The sequence below is a fragment of the Pectinophora gossypiella genome, chromosome 9 (genome assembly GCF_024362695.1).
Source record: "Pectinophora gossypiella chromosome 9, ilPecGoss1.1, whole genome shotgun sequence".
NCBI classification, from domain to species: Eukaryota; Metazoa; Arthropoda; class Insecta; order Lepidoptera; family Gelechiidae; genus Pectinophora; species Pectinophora gossypiella.
The window spans coordinates 5,172,916-5,188,282 of record NC_065412.1 but is presented as its reverse complement, the minus strand read 5'-3'; the positions used below and the strand labels follow the sequence as shown (position 1 = coordinate 5,188,282).

Sequence of the window (15,367 nt, the reverse complement as noted above, 5' to 3'; positions counted from 1 at the left end):
TATAGTTATTCAATCACTGAGTTTGGCACACGGCCAATTCATGTCCGCAACGATTGAACACCAAATACTCTCGTACAGTCACGTCTATTTCGTTTTGACTGTAATTTTCCATAACTATACTACACGGCATCTAAGTTCCGTTACCGTTACTTTTTTAGGCAGTAGACATGTTTTTCAATCTATGACCAATTGCAATTTGCACATTGCATTATGTGATTGCGAATTGAGGTGAAGCTGGTAGATTCAAAACAGCATCTGTTCATTGCTGTTAAGTGCCTATAGATACTAAACTTAATAGTGTTATTGACCTCAACACGGTCACATTTGAATTCGATTACTTATAATGATTTTCACGGTATTCTATTAAATTAGAAGTGTATGACTAGCAAAACTAAATACACTTTTGACATTTTGACTAGCGTACTAAGCTCGATTTGTTGAACTAAGTCAAGGCGTTCTGCGAAAAGGGTGCAGTTTTGTCTATACGATAACCTATAACTGGCAAAGGACTGTAACTGGAACGTTTACTTCAAAGTGTACATAATAAACTATGTTTACCACTGTAAGGTATAATACTTACTTTATTTTGATAAAAAATATTTCAGTTGCAGTTGCAGTTTGGACAAACTTTGGTAGAACGTTGAAGAACAAAAAAAAGTCTTCAGACCCAAGAGAAATTCTTGAAAATCACATTTCGACTAAATCTGTATAGATTTTTTCCCCGTGAACATTGTAATACTTTACACAAAAATTCACTCACCTTGAGACATGTAATACCCACTTCGCTTAAGGTTCCTATCTCATTACGACACCATCACGCCAGCAACGGGAAATTATTCGGTATTCAATTGCCAGCAACAAATCGATTGCGCTACAAATGACCTAGGTCCTCAACTGCTTACATTTTGTTGGTGACCATGATGGCGCGACCATGACGTCCTAGTGAGACAGGGCCCTAATAGTAGAGTCCAAGAGACCTCTCTCTTGTGGTCTATACTTTTATTGACAGGTATTTCAACAATTTAAATCGCAGTAAAGTGCAATGTTTTTTGAATTATAGTTGAGACTGAGACACAGTGAACCCGCGAAACTATAATTATTTATTTTATAGCCGCCATAGCCGCAATTAAATCCATAACATACTTAACTAAGGGTACTTACCTATGTTTTGTTTACCTATTACACGGATGAGGTGTATAGATGATGTTTTAGTAATTAGTTTAATATCTACTGTTCTTTTTCTTCGAGGTCAATGACTTTGGTGTCAAGGTAACTATTGAGCCACCAAAGGGTATCTACTGTTAATATATATTTTTTAATAAAATATATGCGAAATTCGTTATTACCGCCTTTGTAGGGCACTTACTTAGACTAAAAACTAAGGTACAGTCATGAGCAATATAATGTACCCACTTTAGGACTCTGTTGCACTAACATATTTAACATTTAGTGAGACTTACAGTTCAATTTGTCAAAAAAGTTAATGTGACATGGTACCAAAGTGTATACATATTAATGCTCGTGACCGTACTCATACTGGCCATGGTCTTGATGTAAGCGTATATTGGATCTTTCATTTTGCTTCCGTACACAGTTAAGTTCCTACTAAGTATTTTCTGTCTTTCAAAGAACAATTAATCGCACTTACTTAATGTACTAACAATAACAAATGCTGGCTGTAGAAGGGAGTCGTGGATCGTGATACGAATACTCCAAATGTCAAGGAAATCAAGAAGGTACCAAATAAGTTGCAACACTGCTGCCTCGCTCCATTGATACTTGTTCGTCTTTGTTGTATTAGTGGTCACTTCTTAGAGGCCTACAGTGTAAGTCTTATTGCGTCATTCACGCCAATGCAATACGTACAATTTCATAATTATAGTTACAATTTTAAGTTATTTGTTTTCTCACGTATGCTGTACAGGGTGTGAGTGACATCGTAACGAATACTGAGAGAGATGAGTGGAATTTCCTGTCGGAAAATTCCTGAAAATTTGAATTAATTTTTAGTACTTGCTTACTTTTAAGGGCTTTTTTAAAATGATTTTCAGTTCCATACTTTTGCGACGCATAATTTCACTTGATATACACTCAAAATCATGGTCTGAATCACCCCTCAAAGGTTTCGTTACGATGTCACTAACAGCCTGTATAAACAAACAAGCCTTACCACTTTAGGTATTCCATTCTGCTGAGCACATTTCTCATGCACGTATTGCAAATTTTTAAGAAATATTGTCACGTTTATTAGTATTGAAATTAAATTGGATGCAGATTATCGCTAGCGCTATAATGTTAAATATTATTATTATTTTATTGCCATAATATGCTTGTCTGCAAATCACGGGAGAATCATGTCATATTTAATCATCTTTAATTAAATGAGTAATGAATGTTAGACCCGTTATTTCGATGATAAGCCCGATTGGGACTACTGAGGGGTGTTCTTGAAACACAGTTCTACATTCGCAGAATCCTATCCAGTGATTGGCTGAAATAACATTTAATTTACAGGAGTTATCAGTTTCAACCAATCATAGGTTAGGATTTCTATAATGTCAGTAGGTAAGTATAGAAGCGGACGCGCATAATTAGGCCTCCGATTTCTTGTAAGATGTTATTTATTTGTGTGCAAACATGTACAGTCATAAGCAATATCATGTACCCACTTTAGAACCCTGCCGCACTATCATATTTGACATTAAATGAGACTTACGGTTTATTGTCATAATAGTTAATGTGACATGGTTTCAAAGTGTATACCTACATATTAGTACTCGTGACCGTACAACAAACATAGCTCACATTACAAAAAATAATGGCAAAATACTTATTTCAGTGCGTGATGCCAAATTGTACAGTAATTTGAAAGTAAAAGTTAAGATTATTATGTTTGAATTTTGAACCTACTCGAGCAGCAAACTCGAAGTAAATAGTCGGTAATAAAACGTAAAGTGATTTCGTGACACGTTGACGTGTGTAATACTTATAATATTATAAGTGTAATACTTAGCTAATGCTAAATTGATATAATGGCATTAGCATAACCTGATTTTGAAGGTTATTACGAGAAAAAGGAAAGGTTGAAAGCAATGACGTTTCTTTCGCTTCATGTTAATTCAATATTATTCATGATTCGATAACAAAGATTGAATATATAGTAAAGATAAGTATTTTTAGATTTACATAGGTGATTAAAATAGAAGAGGTATTAGTTAAATAAGTATAGATGAATTTAGTAGTATTTATTTTAGTATTGATGCATGTCGTGCGGCCGCTGCTGTCGCTCTCGCATCGGACTTTACAGCCATTTTAAAAGCTGCCACAGAAACGCTGTTTGAATCATCTGATAAAGATGTAAACGCCTGAGATGATGATGAGATGAATTTAAACGCTTTGTGCTCTACAAGGAAATTGGTAAAACTAATCGAAGCAGAGCAGAACGGTAGAGATTACAGAAATAACAAATCTTGAAGTTCTAGTCTATTTGGAGAGGTAAAATATGAAAGAAAGAAAGAAAGAAAAAATACTAAGTATACTAAAACTCTAAACAAAACTTACTGCATTTCCAATGATGGTGGAGTCATTTGCATTGTTACTAAAACCACACCTCGGACACTTCATACAAATTACCTCGTTTTACACAGACGTCACACACACATTAGGAGCTCGCCTATGCTTTATCTAATGATAAATTATATGTAAATTTTCTTTGTATTCCAAAGCAATAAAGAGTATACAAACAAACAAACAAACAAACATCATAAACGTCAATGTGTGATTCAAGTCTAAACTATGTCCGAGGGGGGGGGGGGGGAGGTAAACCTAGCTCAAACGCTGGTGGGAAGTGGAGAGTAGCTGTTATACGTAGTATTGTTCCTTATTCTATGCTACAGCATACTGTTAAGTACCTTTGTTTTATGACAAGTAGGTATTATACGATTCTATAGTTATTTATTTCCGACTGCACAGTGTTTTGTTTGCGAAACTAGTGTGTTATGTCGTCTGTGTTATGCACTAGCAATCGCATGCAGCTTTCCTGAGTGCAATAGTTGTTTCCTGTCGCTAAACAATAGTTTTTTAATGTTTGTACACTACGCTGCGTAAATTCTGTTGAAGTGTGCAGTGTAGGTGTCAAATGAAATTTGATACTGGCAAAAAGTAATCAGTTCAATGCATGGTATAAGCAGACCAGGTATGCCCAAAACTGACAGCTAGCATTTCAAGGTTAGCCCAGCTGACGTCATCTGACCCTGTGTTGCCATTTCGTCCTAAATTACCTTCGTCCAATGTTTTCAATTCACTTTGCAAGGAAATATTGAACTTTTAGTAAAAGATTTACGTACAATTTTTATGATTTATGCATGTGTGACAAATAATAGTAATTCACTTAATTTTCAATAATAAAATTTACGTCCTTGGAATGTTGGAGATACCAATTTAATGGTAACACATACGTCATCAATGGGCTAGCAATGGCGGCTTGTCATAGGATTGAGCATACCTGGTCTTCTTATACCATGGTTCAATGTATGATTTGATCATGGGCCTTAGTCAAGTTGCAAACGATTATGTATGACAAAAATGTATGATTTTGACCATGAGGTAACATGCCAATCCCATATTGAAAAATAAAGGCGAAATTTAATACTTTTTAAAAACTTAGTATTTTTATCACTCACTCTTAGTATTTTTGTCTGGAGGAGCTCGGTGGCGCAGCGGTAAACGCGCTCGGTCTGCGATTGTTGAAGTTAAGCAACTTTCGCAAAGGACGGTCATAGGATGGGTGACCACAAAAAAAAAATGTTTTCATCTCGAGCTTCTCCGTGTTTCGGAAGGCACGTTAAGTCGTTGGTCCCGGCTGCATTAGCAGTCGTTAATAACCATCAATCCGCACAGGGTCGGCGTGATGGTTTAAGGCCCGATCTCCCTATCCATTCATCCATAGGGAAGGCCCGTGCCCCAGCAGTGGGGACATTAATGGGCTGATGATGGTGATGATGATGATTTATATCACTGTTACTGCCGATTCTCATAATCGTTCGCAACTATGGTAATTGAGACCATCACCAAACATTGTATAATAATTATTAGCTATTCTATGGTATTACCAACTTATACGTGAATCTTTCTAAAAGCTGGTTACATACTAAAAACTCTTTGTGCTAAGTTAAAGTTATCAAACATCTAAAAACATTTAAAGCTAAGTGTACGCGTATTATGTAACGAGGGACCTAAATTACTTGAAGCGTGTAAACACTAAAGCAAACCACTTCGTGTTTGTCCCCTTTGTTCATTCATGACATACTAAATGCCACGAAGTGCACAATTTAAGTACTAACACGATTTTTTTTTTGACGTGACTTATTGTAGATTTGCCGCAGATGGCATTAACTACTTGGCCGGACAAATGGGGAGCGCTGAAGGCTCTCACCCGGTACAACGTTTAAGACAACAGGCCTGAGGGTGCCCAGTTGGGCGCGAACCTCGGCTCAGGGCGTCGTCTGAGAGGAAAAATATTTGAAAGAATTAATCGACCCTAGTGGGTCGATAGCGATAAGCGCTGAATGAGGGAAGTACTAACACGAGAAGAAGAAAAAAACTACTGAATATTTCAGCCGGGCTAAAGACGCAACGTGATAACATATTGTCACGGTCATTTTATCGATTTTGACAATATGTACATGTATATCACATGTACATATTGTCGTTTTGTCGAAAAGTGTTACTAATGATCTGAATATTGTCGTGTCAAAGTCATAAGTACTTATCTACACCTATATTATGTTTGTGTTTATTATATTGTACGTATGTAGTGTGTATTGTTGTTGATTTGTATTGTATGCATGTGTGGCTGTAGACCAAATGAATGACTTATCTATCTATTACATACTTATATACACTTATATTTTATTGTAAGTACACCTGCCGGGTCTGCATGACAACCGAATTTATTGAACGCTTCGACCAATAGCCGTTTGACGTCCATCTACGTAGAAAGCATTCCTAACGTTAATGGTCCAAGCGCTAGATATAATGCGATCCGCGCGGCGCGGCGCGGTTGTCATGCAGACCCTGCTGAAAACGTAATCTATAGAGGATGTATGCATACTATTAGCATAAAGCCTGCTATTTGTTAACCTATAGTTATAGAGGTACAATAAATGCATTCGATTAGATTTGATTTATATATTTTTATTTATTTATTTATTAAACTTCGTAGAAGGCAAGAGAAGACGGGGAAGACCAAGAAGAGCTTACAAATGAAAGAGAAGGCGAACGTCGTGTCTTATAAGGAACTGAAAAACTAAGAATGGAGAATGCTACACTGGCAAGAGCGTGGCTCTTAAATTAATGATAATAAATGTATTTAGAGAAAGTCAAATAAATACAAGAAATAAAGAGTTAAGTTTTCTTTTTATCCCATTTAACAACCTCTATGTATATATAAAAAGTGATACTAGGTAAATACGTTCCGTTCAATAGCAAATCTTGCTTATCTTTACAAATGCCTATCAGCATAATCTTATATTGAATCCAAGGAGCTTAACCTTAACTTTCCTCGGCGATCATCATAAAGTTGAGGGCAATGACGGCTTAAGCCGTCTCCGTGAAGTTAATGAGTCTCGCAATCTGCATACGAGTTTCTCACTGCGTAATGCGATGCGGTCCATAATGTTGTAGATCGATAGGTATCGATAATCATGCCATAAACAATAGAATTGATTGTCGTATGATAATCAGCAAGTAAGTAGGTATGGTAATGATAAACTACCAAAATAATAGCAAAAATATCGACAATGCTTGCTTTACTATTTATAGACGATCGATGTAATCGATAGTACGCTTCTAAATTCAAAATTCACTTAACATTTTCTTTAGTATCGACATGTTTCAGTATGTCTGCTGTATTAGTGCTATCGTTGTAGACTATATTCAATATCAATCTATAGAAATTTAGTAGTTTTACAAATATCTATAGCACATTGTTTCAGGTTTACGACGTTATTCTCATAATTAAAACACATAATACCGGGTTCTTACCGGGTTCCGGGTTGCTCTAGAGCAATAAGGCCGCCCAAATTGTACTGTATTCATGTGTTATGTCTGATTGTTGAAATTTAGTTCTGTACAATAAAGTATATTTGATTTGATCTGATTCTTACCGTTAAATATCGGGAGTCTCATATCACCGTTTAACGCGGTAAGAACCTGGTATTATGTGTTTTAATTGAAATATCGATAGTGTACAACACTGGCGGTCATTCCCCGTTTCCTGTGCGACCACATTCCGCACACTCCCGGGGGATTGAACCTGCGCCGGCGACTGTGACGCACTCGACAGCTAATCGCCTGGGATGACGGTACGTGCCCGAGAATTATAGCAGGAATTTCTACATATTATATAACATACATACATGAGGCTCAGTGAGGCGTGGGTACTAAGTTCATCTTGCGATGGATGTACCTCTGAATATCCCAATTGGCACATAGTCGTTAGATTGTGAACTCACGCCTATTTTTCCGAATATTTAGAATTCCTTAAGCCGTTGGTCCCGGTTACTACTTACTGATGTAAGCACGCGATCGTAACATGAGCCATGTCAGGGGCCTTTGGCGGCTCAATAATAACCCTGACACCAGGGTTGCTGAGGTTGGTAATCCACCTCTTAACCTACACGATAGAAGAAGAAGAAGCAGCTGAAAGCATTCTTTATTTTGTCAGTCCAACATAGAAGTAGCGTCAGACGACAGCAGAGGAATTTCTAATTCAAACTTTACGCCGACCCAAGATTGATATCTTGCGAGTTAATTTAAACCGTTTCATGAGAATAATATCTTCAAAAGCACAGGCGTCTTTTGTGCCTTTGTGAAGCTAGATATGATCGAGCGACTTCAATCGAATCACGATTTAGCATTAAATGGACTCGTCTGCCCATTCGGTGAGCCGTCAATCCGTGACGAGAGCACGTCTCCGTTATTATAGCACTCGTTAGCTAACCGACACGCGGCTGCGTTTTAATAATTCAATATTTACCAACATTTTATCGTAATTCAATCTTTTACGTGTGCGTGTCGTAATTTTGAAATGTTCAAGGTTTGTTTCGCGTGATGCGCAGTCAATTGGACGGACGTTCACGTCTTAATTGTAGTGTTGCATCCCTTTATGGAGGGCAGAATGAGTGTTTGTTATGATTGACGGTACATTTAACATCCGTTCCCGTTTCGTGAAACTTGCATTATTTTCTACAACGGGCGCGCGTTGTCCGCTGGAGGAATTGACATGTATTTTTTCGTCCATTTTGAAACACGATAATGCTATGTGGATTGTGAGGTGATGGTGTTAGGGTATTTTTGAGCCGCCAAATGCCCGTAACCCCTAACATGTCTCATGTAACGACTACGTAGGTACTTACTTCAGTAGTGACCGGGACCAACGGCTAAACGTGCCTTTTTAAGCACGGATCATCTTACTTTCGCCCGGGTAGTCAGCCTGTAATGTTCTATCCAATCTAAGGATCACAAAGATATTTCTCGGGACGGGACTCGAACCCGGGACCTCCGGATCGTGAACCCAACGCTTTTTTAACCACTAGACCGCGGAAGCCATTAGCTAGTGACTGATCTTTCCCTAGCTTACTTTACTTCTTTAATTGGTATCAATAAATCAGCGCCATTAGTCTAAGTTAAGCTGCCTAAGCTTTTTATAATGCTGTAAAATACGAGTAGCTAAGGAAGCGCTTAGATCTTTACAGCTTAATTATCCGCACTTAACAGATACCTACCCATTTCAAAGCTTACCGCCGTAATCATAAGTTTAATACTTTAAGTGTTCAGTATTAAGAACAAGTGCCGTGGTTTGCATTGCTTCTACTTCAGTAGGTAGGTAAGTAAAGCTTCTTCAAGCTTTAGCTATTGTTGGGCATTGGGTAAGTGCAGCTGAGACTGTTACTGCATAAAAACTAAATAGTTCATTACAATTTAGCTTCTTTGACAAAAAATCTAAGAGGTACAAAAATGTACGCAAGTGTAGAGCTTAGTGCGACGTGCGACCGGTTGCGTAAGCTTACTCCACTCCGGCGCCGCACCATGCGCGCATGCGTGCGCGTTGATTGTATAATTAATTAATTACTGCAGCATACCCGTACCGCGCCGCCCCGGCGCATCGAGGCTGGTGTATAGTGACGGAAGTGATCCTCCCATATCACACTAGGAAATGAAAACCTGTTTATTTGCTTCGTATCGTTGTAGTAATGAATATTTTAAAGGTTAGCAAATGAGAGAGCCCAATCCAAAATGAGTAAAAAAAAAATGGTAATAGCTTACAGACCGATGGGGCTCTATTTATTTACTTCCTGCATCTCTACGCCCAATTTCTCTCTATTCGCTGATTATTATACCGCATTTGAACCGCATCTGCATTTGAATGTACTTACCATTATTTTTGAAACACAAATTATCAATTCTTGCACATTTTTGCGAGCTTTTATCCTCGTAAGAATCGGATTTCCAGACACAATAGTTACTTAGTTACTTATTCTGTATGTTGTGTACAATGAAATATATTTGTATTTGTAATAGTTAAACAATGGGATTTGTATTTTAAAAGGCTTAACTTCTTAGAAGGTTAAGCTTTAATATTTATTTAAGTGCTCCCTATAAAGCTTTAAAGAGATAAGTACAATTTAATATGCAAGTAATTTCAATGTAGGTAGGTAATTAAAATTTATATTATGTACCTCATATTGGCTTAATTGGCTTTTCACAACCAACTAATATCAAAGTTTCGTCTCAAGGACATAAAAGGTTGCACGAACATAACGTCTGTTAACGACTATTACCTACTCATATCACAGCCTTCGTGGTCTAGTGGTTAGAGCGTTAGGCTCAAGATCTGGAGGTCCGGGTTCGATTCCCGATGGGGACATTGTCGAAATCACTTTGTGAGACTGTCCTTTGTTTGGTAAGGGCTTTTCAGGCTTGAATCACCTGATTGTCCGATAAAGTAGATGATTCCGTGCTTCGGAAGGTACGTTAAGCCGTTGGTCCCGGCTATTAGCCGTAAAAACACCTCCACCAACCCGCAGTGGAGCAGCGTGGTGGAGTATGCTCTATACCCCCTCCGGTTGATTGAGGGGAGGCCTGTGCCCAGCAGTGGGACGAATATAGGCAGTTTATGTTTATGTTACCTACTCATATCACCGACTATATCAAAATTCTGAAGAGTGTCCAGTCATATACTTACAAACTATTATTTATTATCATTATCTATTTATGTAAACAAATGAACATATTAAAGAAATACTATAATACGCTATATGATGTGGTGTTGTCTGGTGATCATAAAAAATAATAAAACTTATAATAACTTATAATAGGAAATGACTTATTCAATCTTAATAATAAGTACCAAAGTTAGTGTATAAAGTCAGCGTATGTATTTGACGGCCTCCGTGATTCAGTGGTTTGAGCGTTGGGCTCACGATCCAGAAGTCCCGGGTTTAAACCCCGGTGAGGACATATCACGAAAATCACTTTGTGCTACCTAGTTTGGTGACATTACAGGCTGATCACCTGATTGTCGAAAAGTAAGATGATCCGTGCTTCGGAAGACACGTTAAGCCGATGGTCCCGGTTACTAACCTATGTAAGTTAGTAGTCGTTACATGGGCCCTATCTGGGGCCTTTGGCGGCTTAATAGAAACCCTGACACCAAGGTTGATGGGGTTGGTATTCCACCTCACAACCCACACGATAATAGATGATAGAAGAAGCGTTTATGTATTCTACAGTCGTGTCCCATCACTATTAATAATTACCCAAGACCATAATCGTCCAGGGAGAATGAATAGCATTACGTCAACTTGCGACGTCTTATCCAAACGATCAAATGTACGAGTGAGGGAATCCTTATTAGTCACGCTATATGAACAACGCACGTCGAAAAATCATTCAAATCTCAGTAGTTACGTTCGTCTGCTTATGTCGGATTACTTAATAATTTTATTTAAACATCATCATCATCAATTTAAGAGCCATGCTCTTGTCGGTGCAGCATTTTCCACGCTACTAACAACAACACATAACCAACAAACAAACAAACACACACAACACACACACACAACATACAACATACACACATACTTTAAACATACTTTACCTAAATTCATATCAAACGTTATAATTAGTGCAATTAGGTACTTACATATTTCTATGTTTGTTGACATCGAAATCAACCTTCTAAGATAAGTAAGTAAAGTTCGTAATTTTAAAATGCAATAACTTACTTAGTACCTAAGCGTGGAAGCCCGGTTGGTAGAACGGTTGCCTCTCACTTTGAGGTCGCAGGTTCGAATCCAGCACTGGCCTAAACCAATGATTGTCGAATGTGTTTTTGAATTTATGTTTGGGATTATCACGTGCTCTGCGGTGAAGGAAAACATCGCGAGGAACACATTCCCGAGAAATACATTTTTCGGAGGTATGTGACCGAACCTGTACTGGGCTGGTTTTCTCTTCGTGGGTTGGAAGGTCAGACAGGCAGTCGCTTCTGTAAAAAACCGGACCTGTCAAATCTTCAAGGTGGGTAAGCGGACCCTGTGAAAAAACGGGATACTTAATGCTATTATTTAATTTTTCATGGGTCTTATAAATTTTATTAATACTACTCTGTTGCTTGATGTTAGCTCTTCTCATAAGGTTCTTACAACTCATAATTCGCTTTGTTATATCATAATTATTTCAAAGATTGTCTCCTTGAGCTTTTACTACTACTTTTACTATTATTACATTCTGTGTTTTACATCAATTTGACGTTGTTTGTTTCAACTATTAAACTTTCTATCGTTTTGAATATTTATAGATACTTAATCGCTTCAACTTTTTCTCTCGATTCAATGGTATTTTTCATAGTGAAAGGATTTGCCAATCAATATGGAATATTTTAACAGGCTCGTAAGTAGTATTAATATTCATAGATATCTTGGCAGAATATTAGTTAGTATAATTAGTCATAAAATTTTAAAACAGCTAACGAAAAATGCAGCCAGGTCAAAATAATATTGTTATAATAATAGCCAAATGTGTATTAAAACTTGGTTTTATAAGAACTTATCAAAAGTAAAATATGATATAAGTACCTATTTAAGTAAGTCAAAAGTCCCAACTTCGAGCAGAATGGAATGAAGATTTAAAACGCATAGGTATTATCTTTGTAAGAAACTTGCTTTGTGAATACGGATGAGAAAAGCCAAAAAGAGAACTTTATTATAAATAATTTGAATTAAGAATGAAATCCAAATGTAATCAGCCAGAACTTTGGAAGGAGGATGCCAACCAATGAGGTTTACATCATTTCACGGTTAACTGGCTTGTTACCCACTATTATACATATACTTATTATTATTATTATTAGTATATTATGATGTCTACATACTTAGGATATTGAATACTGCGGGCGGAAGATTCATGTACGACGTCTACCAACCGTTATATAAAATTTCCATCTGTGACAATGTTATAGGGTGTAAATTGGTTGTTACTAGCAATCAAAGAGAGATCTAACATTAACTCGCGAGGAACAGAAAGGCTAATAGAGTGTAATAAATAACATCGCCCATTAGTTAGTACTCCGATCACGAATCGCAATTTAACACAACAAACGTGAAATGGTATAAGGGCTGGACCTAGAGGAGAAAAGATGTGCTTTTCTATAAATTTTACTTAAGTACCTACCGCTCTTCTTCTTATATCGTGTGGGTTGTGAGGCGAATTACGAACCCCATCAACCCTGGTGTCAGGGTTAATATTGAACCGACATGGCTCATGTAACGACTACTAACTTGCATCAGTAAGTAGTAACCGGGACCAATGGCTTAACGTGCCTTCCGAATCACGGATCATCTTTCATTCAGACAATCAGGTGATCAGCCTGTAATGTCCTAACCAAACTAGGGATCACAAAGTGATTTTTGTGATATGTCCCCGCCGGGATCCGTACCCAGGACCTCCGGATCGTGAGCCAAACGCTCAAACCACTGGACTACGGAGGCCACGGAGGCTTACCGCTTATATATGTACTTAAGTAAAAGTACTAGAGAAGTATTAAAACATATAAAGCGTTTGCAAAGCAATTAGAGCAGTTATGCTAGAACATAGACACAGAATGACTCTGTAAAAAAATAAAACAGACCAACATGTTCATGTTACATTTGTTTATGTTGATTAAATAAGTAGGCGGTATATCAAATATTCTATTCATCAATAATGTAGATACTGTTACCTTCAATAATTAATAAAACAAATTTAGAAACAACCAAGTACAGAATGGGAATAACATCTCCGGCCAAGTAGTTAATGCCATCTGCGGCAAATCTACAAAGTCACGTCAAAAAAAACTAAAAGGAAATAACATTAAAAGTTTCGTACACTTCCAAATTCAAATTATGAATAAAATATGCTCGATATTGCGCATGTGCAACTCTTATACAACCGACTGCAAAAGTGTTGCAAACATAAATTCGGAGAGTTTCTATTCTACAGCCATTAAAGACGCACCTTAGCCTGCAGATTGCTCGACAGACAGACTGAATTGTGCACCAATCTCCAATGGGGTAGATGCAAGTTCGGTGAAAGGGAGTCGAAAGTTGCAGGTAACATGTCTAAGCCCTTTTGCGAGTTCACTTGACGTATTTTGATCACTACAGCACTTAGTGTAATCTATAGTCTATTACATAGAAACTTATTGGTATATAATACAACTTAGTGTTCCATCCATAGGGAAGGCCCGTGCCCCAGCAGTAGGGACGTTAATGGGCTGGTGATGATGAGTGTTTGAAATGCACAATTGAGTAGTTTACTAAGTCAAAGATAAATTATGAAATTCTAATTACAAAAAAAGGCAGTTCTAAAGGTGACAAAAAATATTTTCTTTTTCTATTTACATAACTTATTTATGAGTTTTAATAATGAAAAATGTAATAATAAGTGCGACAATATGTCACGTATTGCTTTTTCATACAAATTCCATGGTAACTTCGTGTTTTGACGTTTAGTAAAAAGTAACTGATTTGATTAGTAGAAAACTACCCTATTGTTTGCTACTAAAGTTTATGGACCTTTATTGCCTATAGCAAAGTTGAACACAATTTTACCTGACACGAGCAACCATGTTTAGTACTATGACACGCGTACTTAAATTCCTACCCTGAACATCATAATAATATTTTAAGACACAAAAAGGTGTTAACAAAAGTAGAGTTGCAAAAAGACCCGCAATATAATGGCTTTTGGTGACTTGTGACGCTACCAAACCTCTAGTAGGTAATAGTTACTGAGCCTGTAATTATACCCGTCTGGAATAGTCTGGATAAAATAGCGTCATGTGTGAGCATGAAAAAATTCTAAGTCATGTATTAATGCCGTGCGTTAAAGTCAAAAGAGCTAAAAAAGCCACGGGATATTGTAAAATCTAGTAATCGTGAGGTTGTTGTCCACACAAGTCAGGTTTTAACAACGGAATATAATATGTAAATCAGCGTACTCTTCTGAAACCGTCTGTTATAAATATTTTACTTCCAGAAAGACACATTATATTAACATAACTAGAAATATAAATCTAAATTATATGCGCGTATATTATTCCGGAAACTGCTGATTGTATTTGAAATGACAATGCGAAACTTTAGTCCCGTAAAACACTAAGCATTATAAAGTGTCAGTCAAACCTAAATCATGTAAAACAGAACATCATCCCTTACGCAGCTCAGTTGGTAGAACGTTTGCCTCTCACTTTGAGGTCGCAGATTCGAATCAAGCACAGGCCTAAACCAATGATTGTCGAATTTGTTTTCGAATTCATGTTTGGATCATAAATTATTATCAAGTGCTCTGCGGTGAAGGAAAACATCGCATCGTGAGGAAACCGACATTGCTGAGAAATGCATTTTTGGAGGTATGTGACCTAACCTGTATTGGGCTGGTTTTTCCTTCGCGGGTTGGAAGGTCAGACAGGCAGTCGCTTCTGTAAAAACCTGTCAAATCTTCAGGTTAGGTAAGCGGACTTTGTGAAAAACGGGATAAAGCTAGGGAGATGATGATCCCTTAGTCATCATGGCGGAATCCGAGTTTATCCTTTTATAGCAGACCATGCTTGTATCAACAACAAGCACCATAATACCATTCCATAAAACACCGTATCCCACGATGAGAATACACATCCTCCGCAAGTAATTTCACTGGCTTTCTCTCGTATCGGGAAGATGATCTTGATACCATGTTTTGCCGACTTGCAATCTTCCTAAGTATATGTTTAGGTGCATCGCTAATGACGACAAGAAACATAGCCGCCTAGCATTACCCTCGGGTT

The 15,367-nt window shown here is 37.4% G+C and overlaps 1 protein-coding gene across 9 annotated transcripts in view; it reads right to left on the bottom strand.

Moving 5' to 3' along the window:
• The window catches only part of LOC126369855 (uncharacterized), a 117,758-nt gene that overhangs the window by 84,146 nt on the left and 18,245 nt on the right, over positions 1 to 15,367 (bottom strand). The gene's annotated exons all lie outside the window — the stretch shown is intronic.